The 24,392-nt window shown below is 38.4% G+C and overlaps 1 long non-coding RNA gene and 1 pseudogene across 1 annotated transcript in view; one reads left to right on the plus strand and one right to left on the minus strand.

Annotated features, from left to right (window-relative positions):
• Positions 1 to 24,392, minus strand: part of LOC138143314 (uncharacterized) — a 358,919-nt gene that overhangs the window by 231,224 nt on the left and 103,303 nt on the right. The gene's annotated exons all lie outside the window — the stretch shown is intronic.
• Positions 7,790 to 8,950, plus strand: LOC138143343 (nitric oxide synthase-interacting protein pseudogene; annotated as a pseudogene).

The following is a 24,392-nucleotide window of genomic DNA, read 5'->3' on the forward strand; positions in this document are numbered from 1 at the left end:
GAAAAGTCAAAAGGGATATGGGAGAATATATGGGAGAGAGCAGATTGGAGGAGGGGATATCCTGTGGGACTGCTATTTTGGGGTGGTGGGTAGGGGAAAAATGGGGAGAAAATTTGTAACTCAAAATCTGGAGGTAATGAGTGATGTAAATCAGAAGTTAATAAAGCAGTTGAAAAATGAAAATAATAATAATAAAAAGAAAGAAAAAATAGAAGAAATTGCAAAATACCTCATTGGTAAAACAGACCAAGAAAATAGATCCAGGAGAGATAATTTAAGAATTAGTGGACTACCTGAAAGCCATGATCAAAAAGAAAAAAAAGAGTCTGGACAGTGTCTTCCAAGAAATTCTCAAGGAAAACTGCCCTGATGTCCTAGAACCAGAGGGTAAAATAGAGATCCCCAAATGAAAACTCCAAAAAATATCCAAAGTCAAATTCCAGAACTATCAGGTCAAGGAGAAAATACCGCAAGCCACAAAGAAACAATTCAAATATCAAGGAGCCAAAGGATTCCACAAGATTTAGCAGCTTCTACATTAAAGGCTTGGGGGCTTGGAATATGATATTCCAGAAGAAAAAGGAGCTTGGATTACAACCAAGAGTCAACTACCCAGCAACATTTAGCTTAAACTTTCTGGGGAAAAGATGGATATTTAATGAAATAGGGGACTGTCAAAGTTTCCTGATGAAAGGACCAGAGCTAAATAGAAAATTTGATCTTCAAATACAAGACTCAAGAGAAACACAAAAAAGGTAAACAGGAAAGAAACCCTCCCCCCTCCCCCACCATGGTATTCAGTAAGGCTAAACTATTTACATTCCTACATCGGAAGATGATACTTGTAATTCTTAAGAATTGTAACCCTATGGGGTGGCTAGGTGGCACAGTGAATAGAGCACCATCCCTGGAGTCAGGAGGACCTGAGTTCAAATTCAACAGACACTTAAAACACTAGTCATGTGACCTTGGGCAAGTCACAACCCCAATTGCCCTGCCTTTCCTCCTCCAAAAAGCAAAAAACAAAAACAAAAAAAAAACTATTCCTATTAGGGCAAGGAGTATTCATAGATAGAGGGTGTGTGTTTAAGTTGACTGTGATGTGATGATAAAACAATAAGGGGTGAAAGAAAGGATTGTACTGGGAGAAGAGAAAAGGGAGAGGCAGAATGGGGTAAATTACATTACATGAAGAAGCAGAAAGACCTATTACAATAGAGGGAAAGAAGGGAGGGGGTGAGCAGTGTTTGAACCTTACTCTCATTGTATTTGGTTCAACGAGGGAATAACACATTCAGTTGGATAAAGAAATCTATCTTACCCTATAGAAAAGTAGGAGGGGAAGGGGAAGAGAAAAGGGAGGAGGAATTAGTACAAGGGAAGGCATATTTGAAGAGGTTCACCATAAAATGACGAGGTTTAGGGGTTGGGGTGCTCGAGACCCCAAAATACCAACATGCTGGTTACTGCTGAATGAATTGAGTCAAGTCTTCTCTCAGCCAAAGAAAAGCAAAGTTTATTAAAATTTCACTTGTACTGGATACAGAGTAAGTCTGTGCTAGAAAATTCCATGGTGCTCTCACTCCACAGGGAGAGAAGATGGGATCTTAGAAAATTCTATGGTGCTCTCACTCCACAGGGAGAAAAGATGGGATCTTATATACAGGAAGGTTGTGGGAGGAATCTAGGGGTGTTCTACAGGAGGAGTTTGGGGAGGTGTAATGGTTATGGGATTTGAAGATCTTCCATGCCCCTTGAACTTGCTGATGTAGCAGGAAGGGGTGGGGCAAGAGGAAGCAGGACCCAAGCTAGAGTCAGTGTGGTGATTGGTGGTGGCAGCAGCAACAGTAGCAGCAGCAGGAACTTCTTTTTGCTTTTTTGAGCCAGCCAGAATTTCTGCTAAGGGCTCTTGCTGAGGACTGCTGGGGATGGGCACTGCTGGGGGCTGGATCTGCTGGGAGCAAGCTTTGGGACACTGAGCAGTTGATGTGAATGAGGAGAGGAGGACCTTTGCCTGAGGTAACCTGTTGGCTTGAGAATGTGGGTGTTTACTGCATCAACTATGTGTGCCAACTCTATAGCTACTGTGATGACTTTGACTTTCTGATTTTTGGACTCAGTTTAATGGTATTTGAATAAATAAATTAGGTAAAAGACTGGAGCAGAATATATCATCCTTCAACTGAAATTTAAAAAAACACACACACACAGACAAAGCAAAAGCAAAAATAGATCTAATTAAAAGAGACAAGGAAGGAAACTACATCTTGCTGAAAGATATCATAGATGATGAAGTAATATCAATACTAAACATATGCACCAAGTGGTATAGCATTCAGATTCTTAGAGGAGTAGTTAAATGAGTTGCAGAAAGAAATAGACAGCAAAATTATATTAGTAGGGGACCTCCACCTCCACCTCCACCTCACAGAACTAGATAAATCTAACCACAACATAAACCAAAAAGAAGTTTAAGGAGGTGAAAGGAATTTTAGAAAATTTAGATATGATAAACCTTTGGAGAAAACTGAATGGAGATAGAGAAGACTATTCCTTTTTCTCAGCAGTGTATGGTACCAACACAAAAATTGACCGTATATTAGGGCATAAAAACCTCACAGTCCAGTGTAGAAAAGCAGAAATAGTAAATGCATTCTTTTCAAATCATAATGCTACAAAAACTACATGTAACAAAAGACCATGGTCAAACAACAAATCACAGAAACAATAATTTCATCAAAGAGAATGACAATAATGAGATAACATATCAAAATTTATGGGATGCAGCTAAAGCAGTATTTAGGGAAAATTTTATATCTCTAAAATGCTTACATGAATAAAATAGAGAAAAAGCAGACCAATGAATTGGGCATACAACTAAAAAAGCTAGAAAAAGAACAAAGTAAAAATCCCCAATTAAGCATCAAATTATAAATTCTGAAAATCTAAGGAAAGACTGATAAAATCGAAAGAAAACCATTGAATTAATAAATAAAACAAAGAGTTGGTTTAAAAAAAATCCAACAAAATTGATAAAAGTTTGATTAATTTGTAACTAGGAGTTGTTTTACCCAACTATGTCAATTAATCTGAGAATTTAAGTGAAATGGATGAATATTTATAAAAATATAAATTGTCCAGATTAACAGAAGACAAAATAAAATAAATTACTCTATTTTAGAAAAAGAAATTGAATAAGCCATGATGAACTTCCTAAGAAAAAAATCTCCAGGGACAAGTGAATTTACAAGTGAATTCTACCAAACATTTAAAGAACACTTAATTCCAATACTATATTAGCTATTTGGAAAGATAGGCAAAGAAGTCCTACCAAATTCCTTTTATGACACAAATGTGATGTTGATGACCTAAATGAGGAAGAGTCAAAACAGAAAGAAAACTGTAGACAAATTTTCCTAATGAATGTTGATGCAAAAATTTTAAATAGAATATTAGCAAAGAGCAATTCATCACAAGGATAATACAGTATGACCAATGAGATTTTTATCAGGAAGGTTCAAAATTAGAAAAACTATCAGAATAACTGTCCATGTCAATTACAAAGCCAACAGAAATCACATGATTATCTCAATAGATGCAGAAAAAGCTTTTGACAAAATACAGCACCCATTCCTATTAAAAACACTAGAGAGAATAGGAATAAATGGAGCTTTCCTTAAAATGATAAATACTATCTATCTAAAACTGGTCTGCACAACATAGGACCCATGGGCTACTTGCAGCCTGCCAAAGTAGCCTACAGGCAGTATTTTGGGAAGACTTGTTTTATATCCTATACATTTTTCATGGGCTATCCAAAATCCTTTCATGGTCTGCAGGCTGTGCAAACCTGATCTAAAACCATCAGCAAGCATTATCTGCAACAGGATAAACTAGAAGCCTTCCTAATAAGATTAAGGAGGCCATTATTATTCATTATTGTACTAGAAATATTAGCTTTAGCAATAAGAGAAGAAAAAAATTGAAGGAATTAGAATAGGAAATGAGGAAATAAAACTATCACTCTTTACAGATAATATGATGGTACACTTATAGAATCCTAGAAAATCACCTAAGAAATTCCTTGAAATAATTAACAACTTCAGCAAAGTAACAGGGTGTAAGAAAAATCCTAAGATCAGCAGCAAGAGATAGAAAGAGAAATTCCATTTAAAATACATGTAGACAATATAAAATATCTGGGAGTCTACTTGCCAAGACAAACCCAAGAATTACATGCCTGTAATTACAAAACACTTCAGATCTAAACAATTGGAAAAATACCAATTGCTAATGGGTAGGCTGAGCTAATATAATAAAAATGACAATCCTACCTAAATTAATTTACTTATTCAGTACTATACCAAAGTACCAAAAATTGTTTTATAGAGCTAGAAAAAAAATAACAATATCCATCTGAAAAAACAAAAGGTCAAGACTATCAAGAGAATTATGAAAAAATGCAAAAAAAGGTGACCTAGACCTAGCTGTACCAGAACTAAAACTGTATTTTCAAGCAGCAATCATCAAAACTATTTGGTACTGGCTAAGAAATAGAGTGGTTGATCAGTGGGATGTATTAGGTGCACAAGATGCAGTAGTAAATTACTATAGTAATCTACTTTTTGATAAACCCAAAGACTCCAACTTCTGAAATAAGAACTCACTATTTGACAAAAACTGCTGGGAAAACTGGGAAAATAGTATGGCAGAAAGTAGGCATAGGCCAGTATTGCACACTGTATACCAAGATAAGGTCAAAATGGGTGCATGATTGAGACATAACAAGTGATACCATAAGCAAATTAGGAGAGCAAGAAATAGTTTGCCTGTCAGATCTATGAAGAAGGGAAGGATTTATGACTAAACAAGAGATAGAGAACATTATGAAGCACAAAATGAATCATTTTGATTACAGTAAATTGAAAAGTTTTTGCACAAACAAAGCAACCAGGATTAGAAGGAAAGCAGTACAATGGGAAACAATTTTCATAGCAAGTATTTCTAATAATGGCCTCATTTCTCAAATATATAGAGAACTGAGTCAAATTTATAACAGTACAAGTCATTCACCAATTGACAAATGGCCAAAGGACAGGAACGGGTAGGTTTCAGATGAAGAAATTAAAGCTATCTCTAGTCATGAAATAATGCTCTAAATCACTATTGATTAGAGAAATGCAAATTAAAACAGCTCTGAGGAATCACTTCACACCTATCAGATTGGCTAATATGACAGAAAATTAAAATAAGTTTTGGAGATGATTTGGAAAAATTGGAACACTAATGCATTGTTGGTGGAGTTGTGAACTGATCCAAACATTCTGGAGAGCAATTTGGAACTATGCCCAAAGGGCAAACAAATCATGCATACTCTTTGATACAACAATGCCACTACTAGGTCTGTATCCCCAAGAAATAATAAAAAAAAGGGAACAGGACCAAACAAAATTCTTTATAGCAGCTCTTTTTGTGGTGGCAAAGAACTGGAAATTGAAGGTATGCCCATCAATTGGGGAATGTCTGAATAAGTTGTGGTATATGAATGTAATGGAACACTACTTTGCTATAAGAAATGACGAACAGGCAGATTTCAAAAAAAACATGAAAAGACTCACATGAATTGATGCTGAGTGAAGTGAGCAGAACTGGAAGAACACTGTATGCAGTAACAGCAACATTATCCAATGATCAACTATGATTGACTTAACTCTTCTTAGCCATATAATGATCCAAGACAATTCCAAAAGGCTCATGATGGAAAATGCTATCCACATCCAGAGAAAGAACTATGGAGTCTGAATGGAGATTGAAGAATACTATTTTCACTTTTGTTGTTTTTTTTCATGGTTTTTCCTTTTTGTTTTCTTTCTTCTTTCATAATATGACTAATGCGAAAATGTTTCCATGATTATACATGTATAAACTATATTAGATCATTTGCTGTTTTAGGGAGAGGGGATGAGGAGGAAAGAAAAACATCTGGAAATCAATCTTATAAAAATGAATGTTGAAAACTATCTTTACATGTAATTGGAAAAATAACATACTATTTAAAAAAAAAAAAGATCTATTTTCCAATCAGTTGTTTTCTTCTTCTGATTGTGTTTTATCATTTCTTTTTTTTTTTGGAGGGGGAAGGTAGGGCAATTGGGATTAAGTGACTTGCCCAAGGTCACACGGGTAGTTTGTGTGTGTGTGTTTGTGTATGTTAAAGTGTCAGAGGCTGGATTTTAACTCAGGTCCTCCTGACTCCAGGGCCGGTGCTCTAGCCTCCCTTGTTTTATCATTTCTTGATATCTCATGGAGTCATTAGCTTCAAGTTGCCCAATTCTAATTTTTAAGGAATTATTTCTTTAGTGAGCTTTTGTACTCCCTCTTCCATCTGGCCAATTCTGTCTTTTTTAAAGGTGCTATTTTCTTCAATGAATTTTTATATTTCTTTTTCAAATTTTTTTTTTGTCTCTTTTACCAAGCTGTTGATTATTTTTTCATGATTCTCTTACATTACTCTCATTTCTTGTCCCCATTTCCCTTCTACTTCTCATTTCCTTTTTAAAATTGTTTAAAAACTCTTCCAGGGGTAGCTAGGTAGCACAGTGAATAGAGCACTGGTCCTGGTATCAAGGACCTGAGTTCAAATGTGGCCTCAGACACTTGATGCATTTACTAGCTGTTTGCCTTGGGCAGGTCACTTAATCCCAATTTCTTTGGCCCCCTCCCCCCCCAAAAACAAAAACAAAAACAAAACCTCTCTTCCAGAAGTTATTTTTTGGCCCTGAGATCAATTTACATTTTCCTTTGAGGCTTTGCATGTAGTCATTTTGACATTGCTGTCCTTTTCCAACTTTGTCCTTTGATCCTCCTTGTCACCATAGTAACTTTCTATAGTAAAGTTTTAGTTTTTGCTCTTTTTGCTTCTTATTTTGTAACTTTGTACTTTTATGTAAAAGTTGGGCTCTGCTTCTATACAGTGTCAAGTTTCTTGTGCCAGAGGTTGGGGGCTTGCTCCTGGCTTGTACTTGAGGGGGATCCACCCTCCTGACATGCCCCAGGGGCAAGGCCTCACTGCTGGCTTGCTATGGAGGTGAATTCTTACATCTAGTAGGCCCCACTGGAGGGGTCTTGCTGTGCTGCTGGTTAGCTCTGGGGATGGGATCTTGCTATTGGTCAGTAATGGGGGTGGGGGCTTTCTAGTGGTCTGCACAAAGGGTGGGGCCTCTCTGTGCTTTTGGTCTGAGACTATGTAATGGTAATTTAAATATCTTTCCCACCCTTAATAAGCCTAAGGGAATTTGAAGATCTTCCTTGCCCCATAATAGGTTGAATGTAATCACATGAGTCTGTGGTGGGAGGAGCTTGCTGAAGGGTGGAGCAGAGCCACGGAAGTTGGGAGTCAGAGCAGTTAGAACTGGAGGGAGGAGAGGATGAACCCAAGGAGACAGCTAAGCTTGTGAGTGTTTGTGGGGAGGCTAAAGGATGGCGTGGCTCTCTGCTGTGCTTGTGAGTGGTTGTTTGAATAGATATTACCTAAATCAGGATTAGTAGCTCAAGGAATACATGTATTGGCTGGAGTAATAGATTCTAATCATCAAGGAGAAATTATTGTGATATTCCAAAATTTAAATGAAGAACCCATACGGTTTTGTAAAAGTGATAGAATTGTTCAAGTGATTATTATTCCTTGTGAAACAATACCTCTTATGAAAACTGACCCTCCTTCTGAAATAACTATCAGAGGCACTGAAGAGTTTGGTTCTACTGATAGAATAAAATTGGAAACTAAAGTATGCGTAAAAATGGAAGCCAGCTGATGTTCCAAAGGCTGCGGAAATTGCAGCACAGGGGAAAGATAATACTGTTAAGTGTTGTTTATCAACATCATCTTCAGGAGATGATTGCCAAATTGTACCAGTAACTCATATATTCTACCACGAATGAGGCCATTAGAGTGAATTCTTGGACTTCAGAAGTATGGCTGACCCTACATCTGTTTCTTTTTGGCTTTATATCTGTTAACCTTGTTTTCGAGATTTGTTTCCTACAGGTTTAATACCCTCCATCTGCAGATGCCTGATTGCTTAAGCCAGATGTCACTTTATGTCCACAACTGTGATGTGCCACTCCTGTACCTGGTGTCCACCAAGCTCCAGATGCCAGTTAACGAACAGACCTCTCCATCATGAGAAGAAAAAAAGGTCACCGCGGCCTCGGGCTGTGGAACGCAGAGCGTGGGCCTCAGTGGGGAGACCATCAAGAACTTTGACTGCTGCTGCCTGTCGCTGCAGCCCTGCCGTGACCCCGTCGTGACCCCCAACGGCTTCCTGTACCAGAGGGCCGCCATCCTCGAGTACAACCTGCACCAGTAACGGGAGATGGCCCGGCACGCCAAGGCCTAAAAGAAGCAGACCAGCCCGGCAGGAGGAGGGGCCCCGGCGCTTCGTGGAGGAGGCAGCGATCGTGAGCCGGCCCCTCGGCCCGAGAGCAGGGGCCGAGGACGGACCCCAGGAGAAGGCGAAGGAGCTGCAGTTTCTGGATCCCGTCCCTGACGCCCGAAGCCAAGGCCGCCGAGCTGGAGAAGCCGTCGTGGGGTGTGAGGTGCCCGATGTCCTGGAAGCCCCTGCGCCTGTCGGACCTCATGACTGTCCACTTCACCCCCGTGGACGGCCGTGCGGACGGGGTGGGGCCGGACGCGCGGCGGGAGTGCTACGTGTGTGCGGTCACCCGGGTCGCCCTGAGCAGCTCCACGCCCTGCCGTCCTGTGAACATCCGGGGCCGTGGTGACCTGAAGTGTGTGGAGCGTCTGATCCGGCCAGACATGGTGGACGCCGTCAGGGGAGCCCCGCTGGCAGACAAGGCCATCTTCCTGCTCCAGAGGGGCGGCACTGGCTTTGCAGCTTCTGGGGTGCAGCTGGAGGCAAAGAAGGCCCTCCCTGCCATGCTGGCCTAAGGGGCCCGGTGGGGGACGGGAGCATGGGGCCCGATGCTGGACTGAGCAAATGGATAATAAAGGTGTTGGCCTCTGAATGAAAAAAAAAATGGACGCCTCTGCTTGTGATTTTGATTATAGGGCAGGGTCGGATATCTCCATTGACTGACTTTTTTCGAGCACCGTTGATCCGATCAGGATCTTGAGATTAGAAATTCAGAACTGTAAAATGAAACTGGGAACTAAAAAAACTTCATCCACACCTCACAGTAGCTACTGTATCTCCACAATTGGGTCTGGAAACTCGTCGTGGAAGAATTCCTGCTCTTCACCAGGCAATGGTGGTCCAAGATAGTCCAAGAGGTTCAGCTACTGCTTCAACATGGTCATCTCAAGGCTAAGGAGGAGAGTGGCAATCTTGGGAAGCTGTGCCAGTGGAGAGGCTTTACTACCTTGGAACCAAAGTCCTTTCAGGTCTGTATGCTCATCTCTCTCTGTTATGCTCTAAACCCTGTCTGCCCTTTTTAATATACTTAAGCCTCAGAGTGCTGCCTAAGTCTACAGTAGTCTGAACCCACCAAATTATCCCAGACCTCAGCCAATCAACGAAAATGATTGTAACTGTTTCAAGAAGGAGCAGTCAAGTCCCTAAAGAAAGTTTTCATACTTAGGCCATTATCATAGTCTTCATCATTTATAGTATGATGGAAAGAGTTCTGATTGTAGAGTTCTTTTTGGACTTATGGTCAAAATACTGGTTCTGTGTCTCTTCACTGACCTTGGGCAAGTCAGTTACTGGGTTACCTTCATTTCCTCGGTTGTCAAGAGTTGTGTGAGGGGGGGGTGAGGTATAGATTGTGCTAGATGACCTCTAAGGGCATTTTGTAGCTCTAAATCAATGATCCCAATTAAATATGGAAGCTATGTAGTTTCTGTCTTACAATACATTCTACAAAGATTTATAAATGAATTGTGGGAAATATCTTTTTAATAATAAGTGTTATCTGAAGCAGATAACTCTTCAAAAAACTATAGAAAGCAAAGACTTGAGAGGTGGAAGGAAATTTTGAGTTTATATAGTCCAAAACCCTTGTTTTATAGAGGAAATAACTTAGGCCTAGATAAGGTCATACAGGAAGTTAACAGTAGTTTAGGCTTTAAAAATGGAAGAAATTTTAGAAATCATTTAGTCTGAATTATGCATTTTGTAGAAGAGAGAGCCATAGACATGGAGAGGTTAAGCAACTTACTCAGAGTCATGCAGGTAGAAAGTGGCAAAGCTAGGATTTGAACTAATGTCCTTGGACATGCTCTTTGCATTTTGTCCTGCTGCTTCTCCAGACCCCTAAATACCTTGATGGAAGCATTTCATTCCATGAAACCTTTGAAGGAAACATCCAACTTTCAAATCAGACACTAAGAATGCTAAATTTGGTAAATGGAATCATCTTTAGGATGGAATCATCTTTAAAGAGCTGGGTGACATAGTGCATGGAGAGCTAGACTTGGGACACAGGAAGAGCTGAGTGCAAATCTGCCCTAGATCCTAGACACTTCACTAGTACCTGCCTTCCAGGAAAGCTGTGAAAATCAAATGAGATAATAGATGTGAAATGCTTTGCAAACTTTAAAGTGCAAGGAAATTGGCCATTGATCATCTGTGTAACATCAAAATAGAGAAGTTGGAAGGAATCATTGTCTCCTTTGGCTTTAGTTTGACTCATTAAGACTGAGCCAAGAATATGGAGGTCAGGATACGTGCTATGACAGCCATAGGGGAGGGAAGACACAGCTATTGAGCCAGAGGGTACATAGTCATGGCTGATACCAGCAGTGTTCCATTCTATAACCCTACATCCCATGGTGGTCAGGCAGGGCTAGATTAAACTGTATTAGCCAATTGAGGGTAGGCAATAGGAAAACAGGGAGTGGTGGTATGGATGACAGAATGGGAAGAGTGATGGGAAAAGAGTCATTTGGTCAATAAACATTAAGTGCTTACTATATGCTTTGCACTGTGCTAAGTACTGTTCATGAATTGTTCATACCACCTTCCTGTTTTTGAACTGAAATGATTATTAACTGATTAATATTGGGGGGGGAGGGAGATCCAAGTTTTTTTTTCCCTTTTCCTCATTCACTGCCCAGGCCATTTTTTCCCCTTTTTTAAAAAAAATTGCTTTTAGTTTACAACATTCAGTTCCACAGTCCCTTGAGTTCCAAATTTTCTCCTCCCTCTCCTCCCCTCCCCTGCATGGCAGCATGCAATCTGATATAGGTTCTACAAATACCTTCACATTAAACATTCGTCAGGTTGTAAAGAATTATAACCAATGGAGTGTAGAACAAGAAAGAAGGAACAAAACTGAAACACAAAAAAAACCCCCCACAAAGAGAGAGCAAGTTGTTTGCTTAAATCATTCTGACTCTAGTTCTTTTTTTGGATGTGGACATATCCCTTTCCGTCATGAGTCTTTTGGAGTTGTCTTATAACCTTACATTGCGGAGAGGAGCCCAGGCTATCAAAATTAGTCATCACACATACGATGTGTCTGTAATTGTGTACAAAGTTCTCCTGGTTCTGTTCTCCTCACTCAGTATTGTTTTATATAAGTCTCTCCAGGTAATTATGAAGTCTCTCTGCTCCTCATTTCTTATAGCACAATAGTATTCCATTACATTCATATACCACAACTTGTTTAGCCATTCCCCAATTGATGGGCATCCCCTTGATTTCTAATTCTTTGCCACCACAAAAGGAACTGCTATGGATATTTTTGTACATACGGGTCCTTTTCCTACTTCTATGATTTCTTTGGGATACAGCCCTAGAAGTGGTATTGCTGGGCCAAAGTGTATGCACAATTTTTATAGCTCCCCTCCCCCCCCGATCTTTTGAAGGACAGCTGACAGTGAGACATCCTCCTCTGTCTTGGGCAGGACCCCTGCCTACTGGGAGAGCTGAGTTCTGATTAAAGGGTAATGGCCATCTCTTCTAAGTAGAATTCTTAGCCCACTTTTGTTCTTTGCTCTTGGCCTGGGTGGAGGTGGATTCTTTTGTATTAGAATAGCCCACCTGCTGGGAACACCCACTCTTCCAAGGGTGTTTAAACATTAGATATTCTCCAGGGTTTCTGTCTGGTTTCTGAGGCCAGTGACCTCAATCTGTTGATTATTTGCTAGCCATAATTAATAGATTGATTGCTAATTACCCCCAAAAAACAAAAAAAAGAACTGACCTCTCAAATGGGACCTCTTGGGGCTAGGACAACTTTATGTCCAATTTCAGCAGGAAGTAACTATAGAAGTGTCCTTTTCCTCTTACCCTATGATTTTGAGCCCTATTTATTCTAGGGGGGAATGATGGGGTGCTTGTGCTTAAGTTCCCACCCTAAGATATGATTTTATGTACTTATTTTCAGTTATCCCCATTATATTGTTGTAAAGTTCTGTTGACACCAGTTTCCCCTAAACTTCCATTAACCTATGTAATGAAACGTATTATTAATGTATTTTTGCTATGTAAGGGACATGAAATATCTTGGGGCTGGATGTAATGGTAATGGGAATTTGAAGATCTTCCCTATTCCCTAATAGGCTGAATGGAGCCTGTGGTGGGAGGAGCTTGCTGAGGGGTGGAGCAGAGACCACAAGAATCTGGGAGTCAGAGCAGTTAGAACTAGAGGGAAGAGAGGATGCACCCAAGGAGACATCTAGGCTTTTGAGTATTTGTTCGCCCCCTGCTGTGACAGCTAGGCTTGTGAGTGTTTGTGGGAAGGCTAAAGTATGATGTGTCTCTCTGCTGTGTCTTTGTTGCTGTGATGGATTTGACTTTCTGGTGTTGGGATTTGGTTTTCTGGTGTCTGAATAAATGTTTTGCTTTTGTCTTCTATACAGAGAGTCCATTATATTTTGTAATTCAGAAATATGCCAGCATATTCATAGTCACCATAGGTGCTGTGAATATTGTGTTGGTGCTATAGACTGCTGGCTGGCCTTTGGAGCTGCTGACTTACATAGCAATAGGTCCTTGCTAGTGGATGCTCTGGGGCTTGGAGCCTTGTTGCAGGCCCCCTGGAGTCCAGCCTGCTGCTACTGCTTGTTTACTGGGCTCCCCTCCCACCTTAGTGAGACAGACCTTTCTTGCTATGCTGGTCAGTTGCTTCCCCACTCCTAAATTGGTTCAGAGGCATTTTTAAAGGTTGCTTGAAAGAGAATTTGGGAGGGCTCCAGGGAGTTCCTGTATCAGTTCACCATCTTAGCACTGGAAGTCTGTACTAAGGATTTTCAAAATTTTCTCAATACTCTGGTTTCCCATTAATGATTCTCCTCTTTTATGATCTACTTCTTCATTCCAATTTTTTTTTTGCGTTTTGGAGGGGGGAAGTCAGGGCAGTGGGGTTAAGTGACTTGCCCAAGGTCATACAGCTAGTAAGTGTTAAGTGTCTGAGGCCAGACTTGGACTCAGGTCCTCCTGTTACATTCCATTATCAAGAATGTGAAATTCCTTTTTATGACTACATTTTATCCTTCCATCCTTGCTTATGCCTCACTCCTCCTAAACCTATTCTTCATTCTCACAATGACCTTCAGTCCCTCCATCTTTTAGCAATTTTCCAGATATGCACCCTTACTGAGATTACTCTCCTACTTTCTTCATCTTGACACTAGAATTAGCTAGTTCAATGTTGCACTATCCTCTGCTCTCAAATCCCTTGACTCCTTTATTCTTAATGTGGTTTGTGTCTTGCTAAACCTCAGCCCTGTATTCCACTCTCTTCCTCCTCTCCTACTCATGTGAGTCTGACCGAGGTTTATGTGTGGATTGTGATATATAAATACACACACATGCATGTATATATAGATATAGATAGATAATATATATCCCAATCCATATATATATATATAATTTGTGCACTTGCTTTGATATGAGTGTTTAATGATATTATTTCTTTTACTAATAGCAAATGACTATTTAAAAATTTAAATGTGTCCTTTTGAATATCTGGTTATATAAAAAGGGGAGTATATTTTCTCTCCTACTCATATGTAATTAAGTAGATATGGAAGAAGAAACACAATGGTGCTGACTATATTACCAATTATGTTATCTAAATCCTGACTGCACCTTCACTGCAAAAGTCAGTTCTTTCTTCTTCCATAAATGACTCTATTATGCTTCACCCAGAAGTGGATCCAAATTTTCTTTCTCAATCTTCTCACACCAACTCCTATCATCCTTCAAACTATCATTCTATATAACTCCTCATTTTTATGATTACTTTCTAGGGAAAGAAAAAGCTTTTTAGGAAGAAAAGCTGTTTATACTCCTTGCCACTGCTTTCTCCCTTTTTTCTTATTTCTCTGCTCTTTGCATTATATAACTGAAACTGTTCTCTCCATAGTTACCAGTGATTTCTTCATTGCCAAGTCATTGGACCTTTTTCCAGTGCTTATCCTGCTTGATCTCTTTAGCCTTTTACGTTGTAATCACCCTCTGATCCTGAAACACTCTCCTCTCTGAACTTTCATGACATTGCTCTCTCAGTTCTCACTCTACCAATCTGCCTATGCCTTCCTGGTCTCCTTTGATCAATTATTAGCCATATTCCTCCCCTTACTGTGCGTTTATCCCAATATTCTCCTCAAGGTGCTCATCTCTTCCTGTATTCTCTCTTGGTAAACCCATCAGATTCCATGAATTCATTTATCATCTCTATGAAGATGACTTCTCTATCAATATATCAATTCCTAGCATCTCTTCTAACTCCAGTCCTGTGTCACTAATCACCTCTGGTCATTTCAAATAGAACTACTCTTTCTCCTACAGACTTACTTCTCTTCTTAACTTCCATATTTCTATATGGCCACCATGCTTTCAATCATTCAGGTTAGCAAAGTTGATATCATCCTTCACATCTCACTCTCTCTCACCCCACATATCCATTCACCTACCAAGTCTTATTGATTCTATTGGTACAAATTTACTAGACCCTTCTCTCTACTCATATGGTCTTCATTCTATTTTAGACCTTGTTACTATTCACTTGGAATACTGCAAACATTTTCTAACTGATCTTTCCTTAAGTCTCCTCACTCCTCTCTAATTCATCCTCCACATAGCTCCCCAAATTCTATATTTATAGCACAATTATGACCACATCATTCCCCTCTCCTTTCCTTGTCAAGTTGATTCCTCAGAACCAGTCAGTCAATAAACATTAGTCAAGCTTCTAACATGTGGCAGACACTGTGCTGAGTATTGCGGATACAAAAAAAGGCAAAAAACAGCACTTGTCCTCAAAGAGTTCCCAATCTAATGGGAAAGATTAATGAATAAAAAAAATAGGAAAAGCAGGTCAGAGCAGGAGCGACCAGCTCATGTGTATGATGAAATACTGCAGTTAGCTGGAAAACGATGAGGTGTCTCTCCTGGCCCCTCTTAAAGAGAGGATCTGGGAGGAGCCCTTGATGTTTGTCTTCAATCCCCTCCAGTTAGAGGAAGGGAGGTGCCCAAGGGGTAGAGGGCACTGAATAGATGAAAATTTCAGAAATAATTTAATCTCACAGGAAAATAAGTTTCTGGAGACAATGGAAAAGTCTAATGTAGAATCCAGGTGGGAAGTAATGATCAAACCAAATATATATTTATATTTACCTTTTCAAAATTTCTTTTCATCATGTATATTACATATTACTCTATGTGAAGTCCTTTTGCAAACAGTCTAATGTCATGAACATGGTTGTTGTCCTTCATTCTTGAAGAGGAACAAAATGACATCACTATGTTGGGGGTTAAGGTAAAATATGTCCGGCTATGGCTGATCAGACCAATATGAGCTTGGATGGCTCTACCAAAGGTTGGGCACAATAGTTCATATGAACATTTAGAGTGGAGATATCTCTAAATTTGCACACTCAAATGAAATTCTCTTTCCAAGGTTACCAACTTTTTTTTTTTTAACTGCAGATCTAATGGACTTTTTCCCTCAATCCTCATTCTGTTTTACATCTCAATTGCTTTTGGCATTGCTGACTACCTCTTCTTACTGAACATTCTCTGCTTCCTGGTCTCATGTGACACTATTCTCTCCTAATTCTCCTTCTACCTGTTTGTCAGCTACTTAATTTTTTTTTTTTATTCCATAAGCATGTGTATTACCCCCAGGCTCTGTCCTGGTTTCTCTCTTATCTACATACTTTTTTTTTTCTTGCTGTTCCCATCAACTCACAAGGGTCTTATTAATCATATTTATTCATATGGCTACAAAATTTATATATCCATCACTAAACCTCCCGAAACTCCAATCCTCTATCATTAACTGGCTAATAGATAGTTCTGTCAGGATAACTCATAGGCATTTTAAATTTAACATGTCCAAAATAGATGTCATTCTCTTTTCCCCAAAATTAAGCCCTCCTTTAAACTTTCCTCTTTCTTTTGAAAGCACCATGATATGGTGGCAAGAAAGAAAATAATCACCCTGCAGCCAAGCTGATGATGAGTCTTTCAATTTAGCAAGACTGGATCTTGGCAAGCAGACACAAAATTCAACCCTGATGCCATAAGCACAGCCTTTTCATCTTTGTGTAAGATATGTCAGAAGTTAAGTTGCATTGACCTAGATTTCAAGAATCCAGGGTCAACTTAGTTCCATAATAAAGCATTAGTATACAGCTCCATTGGAGCATATCTAGTTACTTTGTTAAAAAAGAAAAAGAAGTTATAATTGATTGATTATGACTCAATAGAGTCATTATTAGGACTCAATAGAGTCATGCTGATTCTTAGGGCTCACTGATTTCCTTTCTAAATGCACACTAACTGTAACTTGAATAATAATTCTAGAGTTTTGCCAGGAAAAGAAGCCAAGTTCATTTGCATGACTTGCTGACTCCAACACCTTCCCTGGTTTAAAAATGGAACATTTGTCTACCTCTAGTCTTATGGAACTTCACTGTTTGTTTCTGACCCCCCTCTCCCTTTTTTTTAAAGGATCTCGAGAAAATTCATTTAGGGTTACCAGCAGCAATTTCCCCAAAGATCTGTATAATCCTCGAAACTTACAGTTCTTCCCTCGATATGAAGCTTTCCTTGAAAGAGACTTTTGCACTTAGGATTGTTAGAGTGCCAATGACCTTCTCATAGGATCTGTAATACCTGAACAACTCACAGTAGGAAATGAGCAAGGTTTAGGCCTGCTCTTCCACATCCTGACTTTGTTCTTTCTTCTCCTTCATTTCTGAAGTACACTAAATTCTCGTAATTTCTGAGGTCAAATGATTCCTTCCAATTTTAGAGTCACATAGTTCTCCTTCAGGGAACTCCTGAGTGATTCTACAATTGCTGTTGTTGTTGAGTCATTTTTCAGTTGTGCCTGACTCTTCATGACCCCATTTGGGGTTTTCTTGGCAAAGATACTGGGGCAGTCTGCCATTTCCTTTTCCAGCTCGAACTGAGGCAAACAGAGTTAAGTGATTTGCTCAGGGTCACACAGTTAGTGAGAGTCTGAGGCTGGATTTGAACTCTAGGCCTAGTGCTCTATGTACTGCAGCACTTAGATACCCTTACAACTACTTTATCTAGGACCAAGAGGTTCTGGTGCTGCCTTTCTAGGGCTGCTGTCTCTGAAGGTATGAAGGATTCCCTGGGTGGCTCTGCTGAAGAATGGTACATAGATACTCCAAAGAGATCAGAGTAGAAAGGAAAGAATCTGCACATACAAAAATATTTAGCAGGTCTTTGTTGTTGTATCAAAAAACTGAAAACTAAAGGGTGCCTATCAATTAGGGAATGACTGAACAAATTATGTCAGCTGAATATTGTGATAGAAGCAGCATCCTAACTTCTCCCCTCCACCCACCTGAATGTTTGAATATTTGTTTTTCCTTATAAGTTATTGAAAATTTCTTGGGATTCAGGTCTCAGACTATTGATTTCACTTCATCAGTGCCTGAGTATAAGGCAGCCATAAGATTCTGGAGGGACTCTTAGATGCTTGACTAGTGGATCATGATGAGAGCTTTGCTCAGGCTCAGTTGAATCAATTCAAGGGGTTCTCAATGCCTATCTTCATTGAATATCATTCTCCTACTATGACTAAGTAAATTTACCTTTGCTAACTGTCTAGTCATCTATGAGTATTTCAATTTGTCTCATTATTATTGCTTTTTGGAGGGCAATTGGGGTTAAGTGACTTGCCCAAGGTCACATGGCTAGTTTTTGTGTTAAGTGTCTGAGGCCTGATTTGAACTCAGGTCCTCCTGATTCCAGGGCTGGTGCTCTATTCACTGCACCATGTAGCCTCCCCAATTTATCTCATTATTGAATCTAAACTACCAAGGGCATGGCCTGAGTCAAGTCCAGGCTGAAGAAATGTAATGGGATATTATTATGCATTTTTGTTCTATTGTTTATCCTTTATTTTTGAAGAGGACCAATGACATCACAGGGTGATGTCTTGAGTGAATTGGATTTAAACAAGGCAGAGTTGCATAAAGTTGTCAGCTTCACTCTGCCTTCTAGAATCATTGAAGTCCAGTGTCGAGACAAAAGTCAAAACAACTGGCAATGGTCTGAAATGCAGTGGATGATCTTGGCATCTTTGATGTCTGACCAAGCTCTAAGTGCTCCACAGCACCTGCTTCAGCCACCTTCATGGCTGTTGGAACAAATTGTTCTCTTTTGCTCATTCACTATAAGATAAGATCAAAAGAAGGGATTAAAAGAAATTGGAGAAGGCTTCTCTGAACTGATGCAGCACCAAATGAATGGTTTATATTAGGAAAATAAACTTGCAAAGAAAACGTTTTTGAAAGATGTAAGAAATCTAGTCAATACAAGGATCAGCCATAATTACAGAGGATAAATGGTGACTCACTACTCCCTTCTAACAGAGAGGTGATGGACTCAGGATGCAGAATAAGACATACATTTTTGGACATGGGCAATGTGGGAATTTGTTTTTATTGACTATGTATGTTTATTATAAAGTGCTGATTATTTTCTTTTTTCATTTTGAGGGATGGGAAGGAGAGAATAAATAGGCATAGGGAAGCAAAAAAAGAGGAAAGTCATTCACACGTTTTTTTTTTTAAATCACAGAAGAGAGCAGAAGGACAGAAACACAAAAAAGATTATTTTGAAAGTTACCTATTGAATTTGTTGTATATTTAAAAAGAAAATCAAGTGGTTCACAGTAGAGATTTCATAGTTTAATGTACAATTTATCTTTTTTAAAAAATCTACTATCTATATGGAAATGCTCATTTTATTTGATGTTTATGTTCAAAGTTTAAAAATAATTAAATATGATCAGACAAAGCTTATATGAAAGATTTATTGATCAATTTTACCTAAAACTTTCATGATAAAGTTCTCATCATTTACGGCAAAAAGGGAGCAACCAACATATACAAAATATTTATAGTAGTCCTCCTTGGGTTAGCAAAGAACTAGAACAAAGTAGACATCCATCAACTGGGGAATGGATAAAATTGATGGTATATGAATATAATGGAATGTTGCTTTGTAATAATAAGTGACAAATATGAGGAATTCAGAGAAGCACGGGGAGTTTTGTATGAATTGATTTTTATTGCCAAATGAAATAAACAAAACCAAAAGAGCAATATACACATTGATTAAAATATTGTAAATAAAAAGGAAGGAAGCTATCCTGAATAACTAGAAAAGAATATCTAAGAACTAGTCATAAACCATAGCCTCTCTTCATAGCACAAAAGTGGGAGGGTACTACTAAAGGCAACTTGTCAGAAGTAATTACCATATAACATCTGCTTTTGCTTAATTGTTTTTCTTTGTTGTGAGGAGCTGGTGTTGAGTAGTTATTTCCAGAAATGACTGTGATTTAAAAATAAAAGATATCAATAAATAATTTTTAAAGGTGTCTGAGAAATCACTAATGATGACATACATGTCAACTTTCCTATCTATGGAATTTTATTAGAATAATACATAATTCAAAAGGGCTTCCTTTATGAAGGAATAAGAAGGGAGGATTCAGGCTTTCATAACTGATATATCACAGAACAAATCTTTACTATCATACAATTCCCTGAAAAGTATAAAGAATGCAAAATTACATTGTGTTTATTGTTTAGCTAAAAAAAAAAATCCCCATTGGATTCAGTACAGCAAAACACTGATTTAAAGGCTCTTCTTCAACAAGCTGTCTCTCACATATATGTCAAAATTTTAAAAGATTCTTTGGAAGATATAACAATAGAGAACCTTTATTGGATGGCCCAATGATATTTGACTTCATGCCAGGCATATAACATAGAGCTGTATGATTGTCAAAGATTTTCACTACTGTAATGGAGATCTAGTTCAGAATCCAAAATAAGAGGGATTTTCTATATATGATGAAATCTTTCATCTGCCAGTGTTTGCAGATTATATTGTGCTGGTTTCATCAGGCCTTGGACTATTGTAGAGCCTCTGAATGAGAACTATAAAAATAAAAAAAAATTGGCCTAGAATCCATTTTAGGAAAAATCGAGTGGATGAGAAATGGTTATTATAAAAATGGCATTCATATATTAATATGTTAAGTTCATATGAATGAATGGGGTCAGCTAGTAGGCACAGTTGATAAAGCACTGGACTGGGAATCAGGGAAACTCATCTTCCTCAGTTCAAATCCAGCTTCAGACACTTACTTGTGTGTGACCTTGGCAAAGTCACTTTACACTGCCTCAGTTCCTCACCTGTAAAATAAGCTGGAGAAAGAAATGGCAAACCACTCCCGTATCTTTAACCAAGAAAAGTCCAAATGGGCTTACAAAGAGTCAAACACAATGGGAAGGAAGATGACCTATCAGTACTGGATCTTACTACAAAGCAGTAATCATTGAAATAATTTTATACTGATTTTTTTTTTAAAGTCAAGCAATAGGACAGATTAGGTACACAACATACAGAAACAATCCCTCATGGTTAAGTGCCTACCATGTGCCAGGCACTGTTATAGCACAGTATTTAAGACTTTAAAAGTTTGATCAACTAAGCCATGAGTCCAAAAGAAGAAAGACAAAACATACTACTTATCCCATGACAAAGAGAACTTAAAATGCAGAAAGAGAAATACATTTTCATCCATGGCTAGTTTTGGAATTTGTTATGTTGGTAAAGATACACAGTGGAGCAATTTTTAAAAATTGCTAAATGGGGGTATTCTTTTTACTTGAAAAAAGTACAAAACAAATCCTTCAATATGTTTCTGCATATGCCAACAAAACAAATTCCCAAACTAGCCACGCATGAAAATTCTTTATCTCTTTATATATTTTAAGGTAAGATGGATGGTGTGCTTGTGGTTCAAAATAATATATGTCAGACTGGTAATACTTTTAACAAAACAAAAATTCTTCATATTTTAATTTTAGGTTATCATTATATTAATAAAATATTAATATTAGAAAGGGAACTATTCTGAAATTCTTTTTCTGTACCTTTTTTTGGACTAAATCTCTATAAATTAGAAATCTGTTCTCTTTCTGTACCCCTCATTATACAGAGGAAAAAATTGAAATCAAGAGGTATTGAGTGACTTGTCTGAAGTCAGTGAAATAAGTAATAAAGCTGAGACTTAAACTCAAGTCTTCTGAAATACTCTACCTCCTCACCTGTGCCTTTTAGAATCCTTGGCTTCCTACAAAACTCATCTTGAAATTCACTTTTTTTATAGGAGACCCAGAGCTGCTAATATCATCCCTTAAAAGGTTACCATCCATCTATATTGTGTGAATCTTGTATTTATCTATTTATATAAGTAACCCTAGAGATCACCTTGGTAGGCCCATGGTCTACGAAGGAAGACTTAAAAGGCTCCAAATTCATAGTCATTCTTCCCTTGGAAGTATAGTTATGAAACATGTGAATAGTTCATGAATATATATTGCATATTTACAAAAAAGGTAACCAGTACAAAATCGAGATTTAGTTTCATTTATTCTTTTTGTGTTCTGAAGTGTATGTGAAAAAAAGCCTCTTTTTGCATTTAAATTCAAAATAAAAATCATTAAAAATTAAACTTGGGTATTAGGAAAGGCTTCATATAGAAGGCAGCATTCCAATTGCACTTTTACACTAAAGAAATCACATATCTTTTGCATATGTACATACCCAGATGAGAAAAAGAAGACTCGGAGAAATAGAGTGACTTGAGCAGTATTATATAGCAACTATTAAAGCTCAGACTTAAACATGTCTGTTCACTTAAAAACCTGTTTTCCATTCTTGCTACACTTACCTCTTAATGTATAAAATTTTGTTTGCCTCAAAATATACCCATAATGTGAACTTATCATATGCTAATGCATAGGTGATGCTAGAGACAGGGCATGGAAAGTGAAAGGGATGGGGAAAGGGAAGTCCCTGAATTAGTAACTCCACTGCTACACAGAATGCCAGTGTAATTAAACAGGAGGTGGACACCAGACAGAGAGAAATGTATAGATCTTCTAGGCAAGCCTTCTTTTCTTTCTCATCTGCTAGTCAGTATTTTGGAATCATTTCCTCTTCCTCTCTTCTCTCCAGAAGCAGAGGTAACTTGGAAGAAAAAGCAACACAAGCAGCTTGGTATGACTAATGAGGGATTGCTACACTAGACATATACCAGCTCAGCTCTTTATCCTCTTCTCCCCTCCCCCTTTCCCAAATACCTCCTGCTTCCACATAGGAGACAAAGCTGTGGTGGAACCAATGATGCCCAATTTCATTCATTCACATATATTTGTGACAGGCAACATCTGCTCACCAAAAGTATTTGTGGTCTTGTTTCCTTCACTAAGCATTCCTTCCCACTCTTACCATGAGCCCTACTTTCTACTCAGCCTCATCTGAATTCTAAACAAGAATATGGTTTAAATTCTTGAAAGTGTAAATTTAGTAAACCAGCTTAAGACAGTATTTCCTTGGGCTATTTGCTCAAGGACAAATAGTGACAGTCTAGATTGGTATTTCACTCAGGAATAAGTAAGTTCATTACCATATCAAAAAGTAAGAAAGTTCCACTGTTGGGGAGAAAGAGAATTTTACCAACCAGTTTCACCAAAACATGGGCATGTTCAGCTCTCAGGAAAGAGAAGGGAGTTTCATTTTAAAGCAGGTGTTGATGGTAGCTAAAATATTCTGTGAAAACAGGGGTGATAGGGAAGAAAAGGTGAAGTGAATGGTAACCTAGTGGTTAACCAAAAAAAATCAGATTTAGCACCAGCCTGAGTATACCTAGTTTGTATTTTGCCTGGCATAGCAATTAATATAATACCTGGAGCTCACTGTTCTCAAATGAAGCTTTCTTTCAAGGATCATTTAAACTAAATGAATATCTATCTCTCATCCATTTTGGCATATCTCATTCACCATTATTAAGGAGGATGATTTTTCTTTCCTTTTCTTTTGCTTTTTGTTTTTGGCAGAGTAAATGACAATAAATGAATCTAATATACCTCCCAGTAAATAAATGTCCTCTACTTTCCCCTGTCCTTGCTGTCATTAATCACACTGCAGCTAAAATCTGATCACTTTATGTCTAGGGTATGCATGATTGAGTTTCTCAAAGGATGTTTCTCCTTGGGGACATATAGCAACTCAAGCAGATGGGTTTTCACCCGGGACAGTTTCTAAGTACCCTAAGGGATGCACTGTTCTAATAGTAGCTGCAAGAGCCTTAAAAGTAATGTCCTTTATGCCGGATCTCAGCTTTTGCAATTTAAAACTATAAAGGGGGTAGTGCTGTCCAAACATAAATTTCTTTTTAGGTTTCCACTTGAAGTTTGTCTTTATAGTACTATACATTGGGAGTCTCAAAGAATCCCTAGCTTTCTTAAATTTAGTTCAAGTCACTTCCTACATGAAGCCTATCTGGATTACTCTAGTTGTTACAGTTTACTCTCTTTCACCCCCTACCCCCTATCTAGAAATTACTTTGCATGTTCTTTGGCTATATTTTAAATTGACTTACATGTGCACATGTACCCCAATTAGGTTCCTGGAAGCAGGCACTGTGCCTTTTTTTTCCTTTGCCTTTGTATTCTAGCACATTGCCTGGCACATTGTAGGTCCTTAACAAATGCTTCTTGTTTGATTACAGCAAAAGTTCCAAGAAGGCTTGGCCACTCGTACTCAAAACCTGAGGATAATGCCTGGGAAGTGGAATGGAAAATGGTGGGGCTTCAAACCTTCTCCTCCCTCCCCTAACCCTTAGAAAGGGGAAGGGAGAAAAAGATGAGATTTTAAAAGTAGATGTTTCCTGAGCTAGTTATGCAGCAGTTGGACTAGTATGAGGTTTTTAAATGGCAAGAATTCGTACCTTTCCTGGATGGAGGAGGGAGTGGTGATAGTGGTGGTGTAACTCAGTCCATTTCTTCCCTGCCCAGTAAGTCTGGAAATATATATATATATATATATATATATATATATATATATATATATATA

The sequence above is a fragment of the Petaurus breviceps genome, unplaced genomic scaffold (assembly GCF_028583685.1).
Source record: "Petaurus breviceps papuanus isolate PSGF00001 unplaced genomic scaffold, PetGlider_PUasm1.0 90638, whole genome shotgun sequence".
NCBI lineage: Eukaryota > Metazoa > Chordata > Mammalia > Diprotodontia > Petauridae > Petaurus > Petaurus breviceps.